Here is a 17487-nt window from a genome sequence, read left to right as displayed (position 1 = left end):
GCGCCGCTATGGGAGTAGGCGTTTAGAGATACTTTTGCACTTTGTTTTTCTTAGCTATTTCACCATACATTCTATTTCATATCTTCTTATTCTATCATCATTCTGATTTCTTTTTTTCTTTCTTTTTGGGTGCAGCTTCAGGTTATGACCCGAGGGAATCCCTCAATATTGATTGAAGGAGATCCTGATCTTGAACATACACTTAGAAGAAAAGGAAAGAGCCGTGCAAGAACAAAGTCTAATTTTAGCTGATTTGAAGTGGAAGGATCCGAAAAACATGGCGTAATGTAATCGAGCAACAGCTGACATTATCTCGATTATGCTGCACCTTCAGTGTTGGGGACACAATCGAGCATTGTGCGTCCCCCCGATTACAGCTCGTAACTTTGAGCTCAAAGCCGCTTTTCATCCACATGTTGCAAAGAATCCAGACAGCTTCAACGGTTTGGCCGATGAGGATCCAAACAAATATATAGAGAGTTTTCTCGAGGTGTGTGATATGATGAAGATAAATGGAGTGACGGATGATGCCATCAAGTTGAGAGCCTTACCATTTTCCCTAAAGGGGAGAGCGAAGCAGTGGCTACACCAATTACCTAGAGCATCGATTACTACATGGGAGGAGATGGTAGAAGCTTTTATTGCCCGTTATTTCCCTCCCGGAAAGTCTGCAAAGCTTAGGAATGAGATCTCATCCTTTGTTCAGTTAGAGTTGGAGTCTCTATTCGAGATATGGGAAAGGTTCAAGGAGCTCCTAAGAAAGTGCCCGCAACACGGATTTCCGGAGTGGATGATTGTTCAGACCTTTTATAATGGTTTGAACCCGAGTACAAGGCAACTCTTGGATGCGGCAGTAGGAGGTACCTTAGGTAGCAATACCCCCGATGAGGCCCATCAGTTAATTGAAGAAATGGGGTTAAACAGCTACCAATGGAATGCTAGGGAGAAGAAAAAAATGGCCGGTATCCATGAAATAGATGCGGTAACTTCATTGGCGGCTCAAGTGGAAAATTTGAGTAAGAAGTTAGATCTTCTAACTTCAAATAGAGTGGCGGCCATGACTAATTACACCGTGTGTGGTGGAGGACATGCTCCCTCCGATTGCTCGATCTCTATTGGTGATGTTTCTTCGGTGGAGAACGTTGATTTTGTAGGTAATGGCATGAGACCTCAGGGAAACCCATATAGCAATACCTACAATCCGGGTTGGAAGAATCATCGCAATTTCTCATGGAGTAATCAGGGTCCACAAAACGCCATGGGGCCACAGGGTTTCCAACAACAACAACAAGCCTCTCAGGTGGACAACAGAGTCTCAGTTTTGGAAACCCGAATGAATGACTTAGAGAAGCACTTGACTAGATTTGTGCAATCTGCAAATACAAGGTTTAAATCAGTCGAGGCTACACTTCGCAACCACACCGCCTCTTTGCATAACCTTGAAAATTAGGTGGGACAAATTGCGAAGTCTCTCTCTGAAAGGCCACATGTAAGCTTGCCGAGCAACACGGAGACCAACCCCTAGAGAGCACGTGAAGGCGATCACTTTGAGGAGTGGTCGTGAGGTTGAAAGGTAGGCTTCCGAGTGAGAAGCCAAAAAGAACACGCACCCGAGGTTATAGAGGTAGAAGAGGGAACAAGCAAAGAGAAAGAGGTGGCACCCCACCTTTCAAGCCAAGAATCCCTTTATCCCTCTAGATTGAAAAAAATGACCAAGTGGATGAACAAAGACAAGAAGTTCCCCGAGTTTGTTCAAGCAACTCCACATTAATTTTCCTTTTGTTGAAGCATTGGCCCAAATGCCTAAGTATGCGAAGTTCTTGAAAGACTTGTTGACTAACAAGAGGAAGTTGGAGGAAAGTGCTTCAGTGATTTTAGATGCTTCATGCTCAGCGGTATTGCAAAAGAACATGCCGAATAAGAAGAAAGACCCGGGAAGCTTCATCATTCCGTGTAATATTGGCAATCTAGGTGAGGAAATGGCATTGGCGGACTCAGGGGCCAATATCAACGTTATGCCATACACCTTCTTTCAAAAGCTAGGCTGGGCAAGCCTAGGCCTACCCGGATGACTTTGCAACTAGCGGACCGAACAGTGCGACATCCGAGAGGCATCATTGAGGACATGCTTGTAAAGGTTGACAAGTACATTTTTTTGGTTGACTTTGTAGTGCTAGATGTCGATGAGAATGCGGATGTACCTTTGATACTTGGGAGACCGTTCTTGAGGGACTTCCAAGGCATTGATTGACATGGACGGCGGAGAGCTAACTTTGAGGGTTGAAATGACAAGCTCACATACCGCTTTATCGAAGCCATGCGGCATTCTCTTGATTTTCGATGATACTTTATACTTCCTAGACACTACTGATGAGATTGTTGATGAATACATGCAGGAAATGGAGGTAGGATAAATCACACTGGAGGGGAAAGGGGACGCACCGCTACGGCTCAACTCACCCTCTCAACCCTCTTCAATCTAGCATTGTCTAACCCTCATGGTGTGTCACTCATCCACAAAGGCTACCATGATGGACTCTCAACCATAGTGTCACTCTAAGGGAGTAATCATTCCACAAGCATTGAAGATTGGAACTCAATTAAAGACATCAATTAAGGAAAGCATAATAAAAGGTCAATAAAACAATAACATCCTAGGGTTTACAAAATCCAAGTACCTACTAGGGGGTTTAGCTCTCTATGAAGCAAGATACAATTAATAATAAAATTGAAACTAAAACAAAAGTAATCCATAGGAAAACCCCTCGGTATTCATGTCGATGGTCTTGTGGAGTGGCCTCATCCTCTCCAAAGGTCCCCCTTGTCAAGCCTAGGGCACACCTCACCGAACTGGTGCTGACAAAAGCTCCCCCAATAACTATCTTCCAAGAGAATAATTGTGTCAAAGTCAGAGAACCACTCCAAAATCCTTGTCAAAACCCCTCTAAACCTTAGCACCGATTTCTCAAAAGCTGAAGAAAAGATGGGAAAAGGATGCTGAAATCGGGCTGATAAACGGCTTTAAATAGGCTGGAATCGGGCATCCGCACGCGCCTGTGGATGTTCCACATGCCCCTGTGGAATTTCCACATGAGCATGTGGAATTTCCACATACCCGTGTGGATTCTCTGGAATTTTGATTTTCGGCCAGCTATAGATTGCGTCGTTTCTTAAACGGGCAACATAAACGGGCACTTGTTTATGCCGTAGATTGCATCATTTCTTCAATAAATGGGTTCATCGGTGAAGATGTTGCTTTCATTGGAAAAATTGGGATACACAAATGTGACTGCCTTCGTGCCCCTCCAACTCATTGTAATGGCTTGAATACATGGAGGTTGGCACACATTCACGTATCTTAGAGCCCACATGTGTCTTCATGTTTGTTACTTCTAAGATTCCACCAAATAGTGTGTTCATGATCTACTTTTGGCTTCTTTTCTCAAAACATAGCTTCACAAACCTACATGCGTAAAAGAACACAAATACACATGTATTAGCGCTAAAACCCGATAAAAGTAATGCTCATCGCAAGAAAAAAATACTTAGTATTACTAATACACAAGCACTTATCACTGACACAAAGGATAAAGGACAAACACAACGAAAACAACCAACACAAGTCCAATAAAAAAAGAGACATGTGCTATGGCCCCCTAAAAAAAGAATCATCCTCTCGACAAGATGGCACCACTACTAGAAGTAGAGGACCCAACTGCTAAGTGATCAGCAAGACGCTAGAGGCTCGTCCCTAGGCAAACAATGCTACGATCCTTAACCTGGAGTAACAAATCATCCTCTTGAGGAACATCAGGAACCATAGGCTACTGTAGGGTGGCTATGGCCATCTTCTACAAGCTGTGAAGTGTGAAGGAAGACTAACCTCCTACTGGAGTTAAGCGATGCACACACCCCAAGAGACCCATGCTTTGTATAATATGAGTGACGAAAGGGCCCGCAAACATGGTATATCTCTGAGTATCAGCGGCCTGACATTGTAGAGCAGATACAACAACAGACCCCATATAGAGAGTGACTCAGGCTTGCTTGCTCAACAAGTACTCAAATTCAGACAAGGAAATGTTACTAGTGCAGTGATTCTAGCTGGTAAGGGTACCGCATAGTATGGCATGAACAAAACGGAGAGCATGCGATCGCAATGCTGTTGTGGAGGTGATACTCAGATGAAAGGATGACTGCAGTCACTCAAACGCCGCTAACAGATGTGCGGGGGGCTCCCCGAGTGGATAAAAAAAAGTCAAACTAAGGTACTCCTCGGTGAGAGTGTAATCATGAGTGTATAGGTTGAGCGTCAATACAAACTCTATGTAACTCTACTGGTAAGCTTGTCCTCCAAGCATGAACGAGATGGCTCGAGGCTTGTCCCAACGATTATTGCATGGAATGCTCTTGAAGGTGAAAAGAAATTCCAGAGTGGGCTCACGATAGGCAGGTTTAGTTATAGTCAAGGCTTGCCGCTAGGAGCCAATGTCGAGTAATAGCTCGACATCGGTGTACAGGTTCACAATTGCAGTGTCTTCCAATCGACAGTACGGCACGTCCCAAATTCATTGGGTGACATGTAGACGAGTCTTTCTTGATGAATTTGGGATGCTAGAAGGAACTGATGTTTGTGCTTTGCAGGCCTCGAGGAACTGCCAGCTTTTGGCATAATCTGCAACGCAAAATCGGTGGAGTTAGTAATGCGTGGAAAGAAGAAACAAGTGGAACATGAGTGTGTAAGGAGTATGAAAAGCATCTCATAATAGCGGACATGACTGTGCAAGGAGCACGCAGGTTGTGCTCATTTAGACAACTAGAACATAAATAACACAAGAGAACATGATCATGCTTAACAAAATTTTCTGAGCACCCACAAATCTAATATCGTCCAGAATATTGATAAGTGCTTGTGTGATAAGAATGCGAAGTGTTCTTTCCTTATGATGAGCATTACGTTTATCGGGTTTTAGCGCTAATATGTGTGCATTTATGTTACTTTCATGCATATAGGGTTGTGAAGCCGAATGTTAGAGAAAGAAGCCAATGTAGATCGTGAATGAACCATTTGGAGGAAATCTTGAGAAAGATCAAACGCGAAGACATAAGTCAGGCTCAAGATGCGAGAATGTGTGCTAACTTTTGCATATTCAAGTTAGCACAATGATTTGGAGGGGCAAAAAGCCAGTCACATTCGAGTATCCCGGCTTGTACATTAATAGCAAGATCTTCACCGATGAAGCCATTGTTTAAGAAGCAGAGCGACCTATGATGTAAATGTGTGCCCGTTTACATTACCTCGATGAAAACATGGATTCGGGAGTGTTTTCGGGCCTGTACCTTAGCATGGCACTACAACAAACACTATAGCAATCTACTGGAATAGGTACTGTTCACAGCCAGCTGAAAAAAAGAATTCCAGAGAATCGACACAGCCGTGTGGAAATTATCCACGCCCATGTGGAAATTCCACACGGGCCGTGTGGAGAATCCAAAGGGGCGTGTGGATGCCCGATTCAAGCCTTATTTAAGGCCGATTTCAGCCCCGATTTCAACATTCTTTTCTCCATCTTTTTCCCCAACTTCAGAGAGGGTGGCGGCTTGGTTTTGGAGAGGTATTAGCTAGGGATTAGGGGAGGTTCTATGGCTCTGACATCGTGCTCCATTTCGGAAGAAGGTTAGTGGGAGAGCTTTCGTCAGAACAGATCCGGTGAGGTGTATCCGAAGCCAGACAAAGGGACCCTTGGACGAGTAAAGGCTTCTCCATAAGACCATCATCACAACTACCGAGGGGGTTTTCTATGGATTACTTGTTTTTACATTTGATTTCATTGATTGTAACTAGTTACATGGAGAGCTAAACCCCCTAGTGGGTACTTCGATTTGTGAACCCTAGGATATATTTGCTTCATTGAACCTTGTTATTATACTTTCATTAATTGATGTTTTATTTGAGTTCCAATCTTGAATGCTTGAATGATTGAATGCTCCCTTACAGTGACACTATGGTTGAGAGTTCACCTTGGTAACCCTTGTGAGTGAGTGACACACCATGAGAGTTAGACAAAGCTAGATTGGAGAGGGTTGAGAGGGTGAGTCGAGAGGTAGTAGAGCATCCCCTTTCCCATCCGGTGCGATGACCTTCCACTGGGGCTTAAATACAGAGACAACGGAGTGAAGTGTTGAGGTGATTTTAGCACCTAGGGCTTAATTGTGACTAGGGACCTTTCACCTGGACCAAAGGGTTAGATCTACATCTAGGAAGAGGATTTATCACTTGGAATCCCTAGAACTCATTGTGATTGTATACGAGTGTGAGGTTGAGAGATTGTTCAATTTCTCTTCCAGGACATGTATAGAGTTAGGCATGGTTGACCTTAGATTTGGGATTATGTATTGAAGGATCTCCATGACCCATTAATGCATTAGTTAGAAAGCATGTTAGTGGGTTTTTGCACTTGAAACGATTGTCCTAGGCGGAACAATATCTGGGTACCCCATTTATATCGATTGCCTTACCTCCCTTTTACATGTGCCTTCTCTCTTGTCTCTTTTACTTTTGTTTACATTACATCTTGTTACACAACTATTATTCACTTTTTGCTTAGTTAAGAAACAATTCAAGTATTTTTATTCCCTACTCTCTGTAGATACGATACCCACTCATCTGGGATTTATTACTTCAACAAACCCATGCACTAGCGGGACATACGCAAGGGGCGTTGTCAAGTTTTTGGTGCCATTGCCTCGAAATAGGTGTTTAGAGATACTTTGCACTTTGTTTTCTTAGCTATTCATTCATTCATTCATTCTATTTCACATCTTCTTCTTCTATCATCGTTCTGATTTATTCTTTTTTTCTTTGAATACAGAAAAATGATTAACATGCCCGTGTTATTCTATACTATCACGGAATGGTTGAAAAATGCAGTAATGTAATGTCCGGATGTTTGCGATGACAGGATACACCGTGTCATTTCTTACAAGAGTCATATACTATTCAACATCCTATGGAAGAATCAGTTGAAGATTACATTGTCAGAATTCAAGAGCGGAACTGTGAATTAGATAATGTGTTAGATCAGTTTGAGAGATCTACACTGGCATCGATGAGTGATTGCTTAGAAGAAAGTTTGGAGAGAGTCCTCGCTCGCTTTGACTCATCCTATTATGAACAAAGGCAAGAACTTTTCTCCGTGGGTGTATCAAATGTCAGGGAAGGGAGATTTGTGGAATGGAAGTATTGATAGCCGTTAAAGACCATACAAAAACATATGCACAAGTGGAAGAAGAGGAGAATTATTATGAACATGAGGTGAGCAATTTTTGAGGAGATTGATAGATTGAAGGAGAGCAGAGTTGCACCCATCAATTGATGAACCACCGTAACTTGAGCTTAAAAACCCCTCGCCAAAGACATTTGGAATATGATTCTTGATGGAAGAATCTAAACTCCCGGTGATTGTGGCTTCAAAATTTTCTATAAATCAAAAGGGCAAGCTTGTTAGCATACTCGAAAAAGGCATAAATTGCCTATTGCATGGATGATTTTTCGACATTAAGGGCATAAATCAATCATTCGTACTCATAAAAATCCTAATGGAAGATGATTACAAATCGTGATCTAACCTCGGTGAAGATTAAATCCAAAACATGAAGGAAGTCGTCAAGGCGGAGGTGGTAAAGCTCCTAGATGCAGGGGATCATTTATCCCATATCTGATAGTAAATGGGTGAGTCCAACACAAGTGGTTCCAAAAAAAGAAGGGATGACAGTTGTGAGAAATAAGAGGAATGAATTAATTCCAAACAGGACAGTGACAGGATGGCGAGTTTGCATTGATTATAGAAGACTAAACGAGGTCACTCGAAAAGATCATTTTCCATTGCCATTTATCGATCAAATGTCGGAACGATTGGGAGGGCATCAATTTTATTGTTTTCTTGATGGCATGTCGGGATACTTTCAAATCCCCATAGCTCCAGAAGATGAGGAGAAAACCATATTTACTTGCCCTTATGGTACTTTTGCTTGCAGAAGAATGCCTTTTGGATTGTGTAATGCACCAGCAACATTCCAGCGCTACATGATGGCTATTTTTGATGATCTTTTGGAATACATTATGGAGGTGTTCATGGATGATTTTTTGGTATTTGGGGATTCTTTTGATATATGCTTAAAGAATTTGGAGAGAGTACTAGTGAGATGTGAAGAAATGAACCTAGTCCTCAATTAGGAGAAGTGTCACTTTATGGTCGAAGAGGGCATTGTCCTTGGACATAAGATTTCCCAAGCAGGGATGGAGGTGGACAAGGCAAAGATTGAGGTCATCGAAAAGCTTCCCCCACCTACAAATGTAAAAGGGATTCGCAGTTTCTTGGGGCATGCAGGTTTTTACAGAAGGTTTATCAAGGACTTTTTGAAGATCACACAACTGTTAACCAAACTCCTAGAAAAAGATGCTCTTTCTGATTTTGGTGATGACTGTCTGAGTGCATTCAAATTGTTGAAGGAAAGATTAGTCCAAGCACCAATTTTGGCAATACCTGATTGGAACAAACCCTTTGAGCTCATATGTGACGCAAGTGATTATGCGGTGGGAGCAGTTTTGGGATAAAGAAAAGATAAGTAGTTCTTACTGATTTATTATGCTAGCAAGACTCTCACAAGTGCTCAAGAAAATTATACAACCATCGAAAAGGAGTTGTTAGTAGTGGTGTTTGGTTTTGACAAGTTCAGGCCATACCTTATTTTATCAATGGTCACAGTATTTATGGATCACACAGCACTCTGTGTACCTCATGAACAAGGCTAACAGAAATCTGAGATTGATTCGATGGATCTTATTGTTACAAGATATGGAAATAAAAAATAAGAGGGGAACAAAAAATGTGGTTGCGGATTATCTTTCAAGGTTAGAAGGTTGTGAGGGGCAAGAACTTGTGATAAGTGCTTGAGTAGACATACTTTTATATATGTTTTACATGCATTGAGCATCATTTTTTACCATGGTTTATGTCTCATATTGTGTATTTGGTGTTCTTTTATGCATATAGGTTATGAATGCCTTGAAGAGTAAAAACGAAGCAAGGATAGGCTATAAAGACACAATGTTGGGAGTTCTTGTTCAATTCAAGGACCAAGACACGAGAGGAGTTCATAAACGTGGAGATGTGTGCCAACTTCTAAGAAGATTCAAGTCAATTCACTATTTGGAAGGGTACAAAGGCAGCCACATCTTCATGTTCCTTCTCATTGTGAAGATTACAGGACCTCTCAAAGATACGTCGATGAAGAAAGATTTATAGCCCACCACATGGACGTGTGCCCGGACATGTGGCCTCAAGAGAAGAGTGTTTGGACCGCGTTTTGTGAAAAGTACTGTAGCAGTACTGTAGCGTGGAAATTTCTATAGCCCACGCGGGTGCGTGAAAAATCCGCACGGGCGCGTGGGGGCACGTCACAGGCGCGGTTTTGGGCTTTAAATAGGCCGTTTGCCCTATTTTTGCGGGACTTTTTACGAGGGTTTTCGCGAGCACTTTGAAGGCAAGGCGGCTAGGGTTTTGGAGTAGGTCTTTGGCGATATTAGGGGGCATCCATCACCAACTTTGATCGATCTTCTCTCCGTCATAGCATAGATGGAGCCTTCGGCGACCTAGCTTCGGAGAAGGATTCTTCAAGACATTGGGCTACCCATCAAGGCCATCATCACAAATTTAAGGGGATTTTACTTCATGGTTTTCATTGCTTTTCATTGTATTCATCATTGTTTTTGTAATTTTCTCCATGGAGGGCTAAACCCTAGTAGGTATTTGGGCATGTGAACCCCTAGGATCTATGTTTTTTTGTAATGATTTGCTTTTATGTTTCTATTAAATCCGAGTTGATTTGAGTTTTAATCTTGTATTCCCATTGCTTGCTTGTTTAATTAATCCTTGTAGTTGATTGGATTAGCTTGATTTGTTACTTTGATGAGAGAGTGGTCTCTATTAGAGTTAGAACTTCAAGGTTAAAGAGGGTTGAGAGGGTGAGTCATGAGATAGTGGAGTGTCCCCTTTCCCTTCCGATTGAGTGTTTCCCTATCTCCGTATTCCCTAAACTCTATGCAACCATATTTGGTGTGAGGCGTGAGATTGAGAGATTTCTCCGCCGGGACCTTGTACGGGGTTAGGGATCCTTCACCGGGAATTAGGGTTGGATCTATCCTTAGGAATCGGTTTCACTCTTAGGTGTCCTTAGAGCATATTGCGGTCATATGGGTGTGAGGTGTTGAGATCGAGCGATATCTCTGCCGGGACCTCGTAGGGGACTAGTACCGGTGGCTTGGAGGCAAGAACCGGTTGTTCTTGGATTACCTCGACTCATTAGACTCGGTTTAGAAGCATTTAGTGAATCTTGAGCTTCATGTTAGATCCTAGGGGGAGCATTGTCCGGGTACCTCATCTTTATTGATTGAGATCTCCTTTATTTGTTTTTCTTGCCCGTTTGCTTACTTATTAATTCTTTTGCAATTAGTTTATTTCATCACATCCATTGATTTCGACTAGATAACTAAGAATTGGTTAATACTAATACTTCTATTCCCTATGGATTCGACTACCCACTCACCGGGGTAATTATTACTATGACACCCGTGCACTTGCGGTTCACACGCATATTTGGACGTGTCAACTTGCAAGCAAGGAAATCAATGATTTATTCCATGAAGAACATTTGTATGCAGTACAGGAGTCAGGGTCAGAGGATACCCCTTGGTTTGCGTACTTTGCAAATTATTTGTCAGGAAAAGTACTGAAGTAGGGTCTCAGTTTTCGAAAGAAGAAAAAGTTTTTTTCAGTGACTTGAAGAACTCTTTTTGGGATGATCCCTACCTGTTCCGTATTTGTGCCAACCATGTGGTTCGAAGATGTGTCGAGCATTATTGCACACTGTCATTCAGGTCCTGTTGGGGGGCATTATGCGTCTAGCAGAATTGCTGAGAAAGTTCTCGCTACCAGGTTCTATTGGCTGACATTTTCCCAGGATGTCCATCAGTTTCTTCTTCGATGTGACAGTTGTCAGAGGGCTGGAAACCTATCATGACGAGATGAGATGCCTCAGAATCCAATGCAGTTTTGTGAGGTATTTGATGTGTGCAGAATTGACTTTATGGGACCATTTCCAAAGTCTAATGGTAATCAATATATTCTAGTGACAGTTGACTATGTTTCTAAATGGGTGAAAACTCAAGCTCTTCCAACTAATGATGCAAGAACTGTGGTGAAATTTCTAAAGAGGTTTTTTACTCCATTTGGGACTCCACGAATTATCATTAGCGATCGAGGGACCCATTTTTGCAATGCACAGCTTGCAAAAGTGCTGAAGCGCTATGGAGTGCATCATCATCTTGCTACCCCTTACCACCCGCAGACGAGTGGATAAGTGGAAGTCATAAACAGGAAGCTGAAGAGGATCTTAACCAAGTCTGTAGAACAAGGAAAACGGGATTGGTCAGAACGGTTAGATGACACAATTTGGGATCATAGAACAGCGTACAAAACTCAAATAGGAACCACCCCTATAATTTGGTGTATGGAAAATCTTTTCATTTGCATATGGAATTGGAGCATAAAGCATATTGGGCAATCAAGACAATGAATTTTTACTTGAGCAAATCTGGAGAACAGAGAATGTCACACCTCAACGAGCTAGATTAATGGAGAATGAAAGCATATGAGAATCCAAGGATCCATAAGGAAATAATTCGGAAGTGGCATGACAAGCATATTAAGAATCTGAAAGAGTTCAAAGTGGGCGATCAGGTGTTACTATTCAATTCTCGTCTACAGTTATTTCTGGAGAAGCTCAAGTCTAGATGGTTTGGCCCTTATACAGTAACTAAAGTTTCACCTCATGGAGCTGTTGAGAGTACTCATCTGGAGAAGGGTTCATTCAAGATGAATGGACACAGGCTAAAAACATACTATGGAGGGGAGGTTGGTAATGACGACAATCAGGTATTCTTCCTTCATAGGCCCCCGTGAGGTAAGACGAGGTACGTCAAGCTTAGTGACATTAAATAAGCGCTTCTTGGGAGGTAACCAAAGAAATTATTGTTTTCTAGTGTTTTATTGTTTTTTTAGTTGTTAGTTTAGTGTTTGCATGAATAAGGTGTCGAGTGTTGGTGTCTATATATTTTAAAGCATTATTGTGATTTTCTCATGGACTTTTGGTGCAATTGTGTGAGTTAATGTATATGGCAAAGATTTGGTCGTTTGAGTGAGTTTTTTCATGTTTTAGCTGGTGTATTTTGTATAGTAAGGCAGGCTCTGAGTGTGTATACATGTTCATGAATTTTCTCCAGAGCCTGTAGACTTTTCTAAGGCATCCAGAGAAAACACACGGGCGTGGGTATTTTCCACACGCTCGTGGGTCTACAATGCGAGCTCATCCAGAGAAAGGACAGGAGTGTGGACTTGCCCTTGTGAACGACATTGTGAGTTTCACACGCCCGTGGGTAATTTCTGCATGGGCATGTCTTTCTGCAGAGACTTAGCAATTTTTCCACAGAGGACACAGGGGCGTGGACTCGTCCCTGTGGGTGAACCTATGACAAACCCATGGGTGTGGGTATTTTCCTCATGCCCGTGTGGATCTCTACAGAAGAACTCTCATCCATCCAGAGAATACACAGGGGCGTGCGTCTGCCCCTGTGGATTGGGCGAACAGGTGTGGGTATTTTCCACATGCCCATGTGGTTGTGTTCAGAATACCTTGAGTGTTTTCCCGAGAGTGTACAGGGGCATGCGTCTGCTCCTGTGGGATCGCCTGTGATGGTACACGGGCTTGGGTAAGTGTTACACGCTAGTGTGGATGTGCATACATTATAAGGGCTGCATTTTACTTTATACATCTTTCGAGCTCTTCCCATTTTCACGTGTTCAAACACTCAGAGAACACTATCTCATGCTCTCCCACCTTTCCATTGCTAGGGTTTAGAGAAGTTTTTAGTCGAGTGTTCCCCGATAAGTGTTTGTGCGGTAAGAATACAAAAGTGTTCTTTCCTTGTGTTGAGCATTACTTTTCTCGGGTTTTTAATGCTAATATGGGTGTATTTATGTTACTTTTTATGAAGGTAGGGTTTGTGAGGGCTCGATTATGAGAGAAAAAAGCCAATGTGGGTCGTAATGCACTAATTTAGAGGAAATCTTGCTAAGGTTCAAACGCAAAGATATAGGTCGGGTTCCAGATGTAGGAATGTGTGCCAACTCCTCGTATTCGAGTTAGCACAACTATTTAGAGGGGCACAAGGGCAGTCACATTCAAGCACTCTGACTTGTGCATATAGAACAAGATCTCCACCAACATGTCCGTTATTAAAGAAGCAAGGCGATCCAAGACGTAAATGTGTGCCTATTTGCATTACCTCGATGAAAGTATGGATTCGGGAGTATTTCAGGATAGTACTGTAGCAGGGTATTGTAGAAAACACTATCGCAAAAATACTACAGCAGCACTGTTTACAGTCGGTCGAGGAAACAGGAAAACAGAGAATCCACATGGGCGTGTGGAAATTCAACACACCCGTGTAAAAAATCCATAGGGGCACCCACATGGGCGTGTGGATTCCCGATTCAAGCCTTTTAAAAGCCGATTTCAGCATTCTTTTTTCCATCTTTTCCCCAACTTGAGACAGGGCAGTGGCTAGGGTTTTGAGAGGTATTCGCTAGGGCTATGGAGAGGTTCTACAGCTCCATCATCATGTGCCGTTTGGAAGAAGGTTAGTGGTAGAGCCTTCGTCGGGACCGATCCGGCAAGGTGTATCCTAGGCCGGACAAAGGGACCCTTGCGATGAGTAGAGGACTCTCCATAAGACCATTGCCACAACTAACGAGTGGGTTTCCTATGGATGCTTTGTTGTTACGTTCGATTTCATTGATTGTATCTAGCTATATGGAGAGCTTAACCCTAGTGGGTACTTGGGTATTTGTGAACCCTAGGATGTATTCGTTTCATTGAATCTCTTTATTATGCTTTCAATTAATTGATGTTTATTGTGAGTTCCAATCTTGGATACTTGATTGTATGAATACTCCCCTAGAGTGACACTAGGGTTGAGAGTTCTTGTTGGTAACTCTTGTGAGTGAGTGACACACCATGAGAGTTAGACAAAGCTAGATTAGAGAGGGTGAGCCGAGAGGTAGCGGAGTGTTCCCTTTCCCCTCTGGTGTGATCTATCCTACCTCCACATTCCATGAGTTCTTTGCGGCCATAGTAGAGTGAATGAGCTAAGAGATGACCTTCCGCTGGGGCGTAGTTGCAAGTGCAATGGAGTGAAGCGTTGAAGTGATTTTAGCACCTAGGGCTTAATTGTGGCTAGGTATCCCATGTATAGAGTTAGGCATGGTTGACCTTAGATTTGGGATCATGTAATTAAGGATTTCCATGACTCATTGTTACATTAATTAGGAAGTATAATAGAGGGTTCTTGCACTTGAAACGATTGTCCTAAGCGAATCAATGTCCGGTTACCTCATCTTTATCGATTGCCTTACCTTCTCCTTTACCTTTGTTCTCTATCTTGTTGCTTTTCTTTTTTGTTATTTCATATTTTGTCACACTTATCACTATTCATCTTTCATATTAGTTAAGAAACAAGTTAAGCGTCTTTTTTCCCTACTCTCTATAGATACAATACCCACTCATCTGGGATTATTACTTCGACACCCGTGCACTTGCGGTTTACATGCATATACGGACGTGTCAAGTTTTTGTTGCCGTTGCCGAGGAGTAGGCATTTAGAAATACTTTGGACTTTGTTTTCTTAGCTATTCATTCATTCTATTTCATATCTTCTTTTCAATCATCGTGCTTATTTTATTTTCTTTCTTTTGGAGCAGCTCCAGGTTATGACCTGAGGGAACCCTTCGATATTGATTGAAGGAGATCCCTAGCTCGAACATACCCTTAGAAGAGAACGGAAAGAACCTGTGCAAGAACAGTCTAATCTAGCTGATTTGGAAATAGAAGAATCTGAAAACATGGCAGAATAGAATGAGCAGCAACGGACATTATCCGATTATGCCAGAGCTTAAGTATTGGGGATACAATCGAGCATTATGAGACCCCCAGTTACAGCTCAGAACTTCGAGCTGAAGCAACATTCATCCACATGTTGTAGCAATCCACACAGTTTAATGGTTTGGCTAATGAGGATCCAAACAGTCATAGAGAGAACTTTATCGAGGTGTGTGATATGCTGAAGATAAACAGGGTGACAGATGATGCCATCAAGATGAGAGCGTTCCCATTTTCCTTGAAAGGGAGAAAGCAGTTGCTACACTCATTACCTAGAGCATCAATCACTACATGGGAGGAGATGGTAGAAGCTTTTCTTGCCCGTTATTTCCCTCTTAGAAAATCGGCAGAGCTTAGGAATGAGATCTCATAATTTGTACAATTGGAATAGGAGTCTCTATTTGAGACGTGGGAAAGGTTCAAGGAGCTCCTGAGAAAGTGCCCACAACATGGATTCCCGGCGTGGATGATTGTTCAGACCTTTTACAATGGTTTAAATCTGAGTACAAGGCAGCTCTTGGATGTGGCAGTAGGAGGCACCTTAGGTAGCAAGACCCCCTGTGTGGCCCTTCAACTAATTGAAGAAATGGGGTTAAACAGCTACCAATGGAATGCTAGGGAGAAGAAAAAGATGGCTGGCTTTCATGAGATAGATGTAGCAACCTCATTGGCGGCTAAGTGGAATCATTGAGTAAGAAGTTAGATCTACTAACTTCGAATAGAGTGATGGCCACGACTACTTGCACTGGTTGTGGTGGAGGACATGGTCACTATGATTGAGAATGTCGATTTTATGGGTGATGGCATGAGGAATCAAGTAAACCCATACAGCGACACCTACAATCCGGGTTGGAAGAGTCATCCCAATTTCTGATGGAGTAACCAGGGTTCACAAAAGGGCATAGGGCCACTGGGTTTCCAACAACAACAGCAAGCCCCAAACATGGAGAACCGAGTTTCAGGTTTGGAGACCCAAATGAATAATTTGGAGAAGGCATTAACTAGGTTTGTGCAATCATTTGATACAAGGCTCCAATCAGTTAAGGCTACACTTTGCAACCACACCGCCTCTTTGCATAATCTTGAAAATAAAGTAGGACAGATTGCGAAGTTTTTATCAGAAAGGCCACAAGGAAGCTTACCGAGTAACACCGAGACCAACCCTAGAGAGAATGTGAAGGCGATCACTTTGACAAGTGGTCATGAGGTTGAGGGTAAGCTTCCGAGTGAGAAGCCAAAAAAACACACACCGGATGTTATAGAGGTAAAGGAGGGAGCAAGCAAAGAGAAGGAGATGGCACCCCCCACCTTTCAAACCAAGAATCCCTTATCCCTCTAGATTAAAGAATGACCAAGGGGATAAATAGTACAAGAAGTTCCTGAGTTTGTTCAAACAAAAATCCACATCAATATTCCTTTTGTGGAGGCATTGGCTCAAATGCCTAAGTATACAAAATTCTTGAAAGACTTGTTGACCAACAAGAGGAAATTAGAGGAGAGTGCTTCAGTAATTTTAGATGCATCTTTCTTGGCGGTTTTGTAAAAGAACATGCTGAACAAGAAGAAAGACCCAGGAAGCTTCATCTTTCCATGTAATATTAGTAATCTAAGTGAAGAAATGGCATTGGTGGACTCAGGGGCCAGTATCAACGTCATGCCATACACCTTCTTTCAAAAGCTAGGCTTGAGTGAGCCTAGGCCTACTCGGATAACTTTGCAATTGGCGGATCGAACGGTGAGACATCCGAGGGGCATCATCAAAGATGTGCTTGTCAAGGTAGACAAGTATATTTTTTCGGTAGACTTTGTAGTGCTAGACGTCGATAAGGATGCGGATGTACCCTTGATACATGGGAGGCTGTTTTTGCGGACTTCAAAAGCCTTGATTGACATGGATGACGGAGAGCTAACATTTAGGGTCAGAGATAACAAGGTCACATACCACCTTGCTGAAGCCATGTGGCATTCTCTAGATTTCGATGATACTTTGTATTTTCTAGACGTTACTGATGAGATTGTTGATGAATACATGTAGGAAATGGTCAATCTAGACCCATATGAGGGTCTGTTCGACTAAGAGGAGGATAATAAAGAAGTAATGATGCTTGGTTCGATAGAAGAAGTACCATCTACCCGGGGATCTTGAAGAAGGTGCTCCGAAAGATGAAGAAGGCTAGGAGACGCCAAACGCTCCAAGGCTGTTGGAGATGTGCGTGAACCGAAGAAGTTGGATGAACCATTGTTAGGCGGTCCCAAGCCTGATAATTCACCCTCTACCCTCTAGAGATTTTGCTTGTCGTACTTCCAAGCCATGGGTAAGATGGCAACTTTCATCTATGAACCCTCGTGAGGTAAGACAAGGTACGTCAAGTTAAGTGACCTTAAACAAGCGCTTTTCGGGAGCCAACCCAAGTGTTTAGTGTTTTCGTA

At 42.5% G+C, this 17487-nt stretch overlaps 2 non-coding genes across 2 annotated transcripts; both read right to left on the bottom strand.

The window, feature by feature from the left end:
• Positions 1–673: 673 nt before the first annotated feature.
• Positions 674–780, bottom strand: LOC120269639. Its single transcript, XR_005539284.1, has one exon. It is a non-coding gene; the product is annotated as a small nucleolar RNA R71 (small nucleolar RNA).
• A 14626-nt stretch (positions 781–15406) lies between these two features.
• On the bottom strand, positions 15407–15513 carry LOC120269769. The gene has a single exon (XR_005539405.1). It is a non-coding gene; the product is annotated as a small nucleolar RNA R71 (small nucleolar RNA).
• Positions 15514–17487: the final 1974 nt, after the last annotated feature.

This window comes from Dioscorea cayenensis, chromosome 9 (genome assembly GCF_009730915.1).
Source record: "Dioscorea cayenensis subsp. rotundata cultivar TDr96_F1 chromosome 9, TDr96_F1_v2_PseudoChromosome.rev07_lg8_w22 25.fasta, whole genome shotgun sequence".
NCBI classification, from domain to species: Eukaryota; Viridiplantae; Streptophyta; class Magnoliopsida; order Dioscoreales; family Dioscoreaceae; genus Dioscorea; species Dioscorea cayenensis.
Note: the sequence above shows the minus strand (reverse complement) of the source record. Positions and strands in the feature narration are given on the sequence as shown.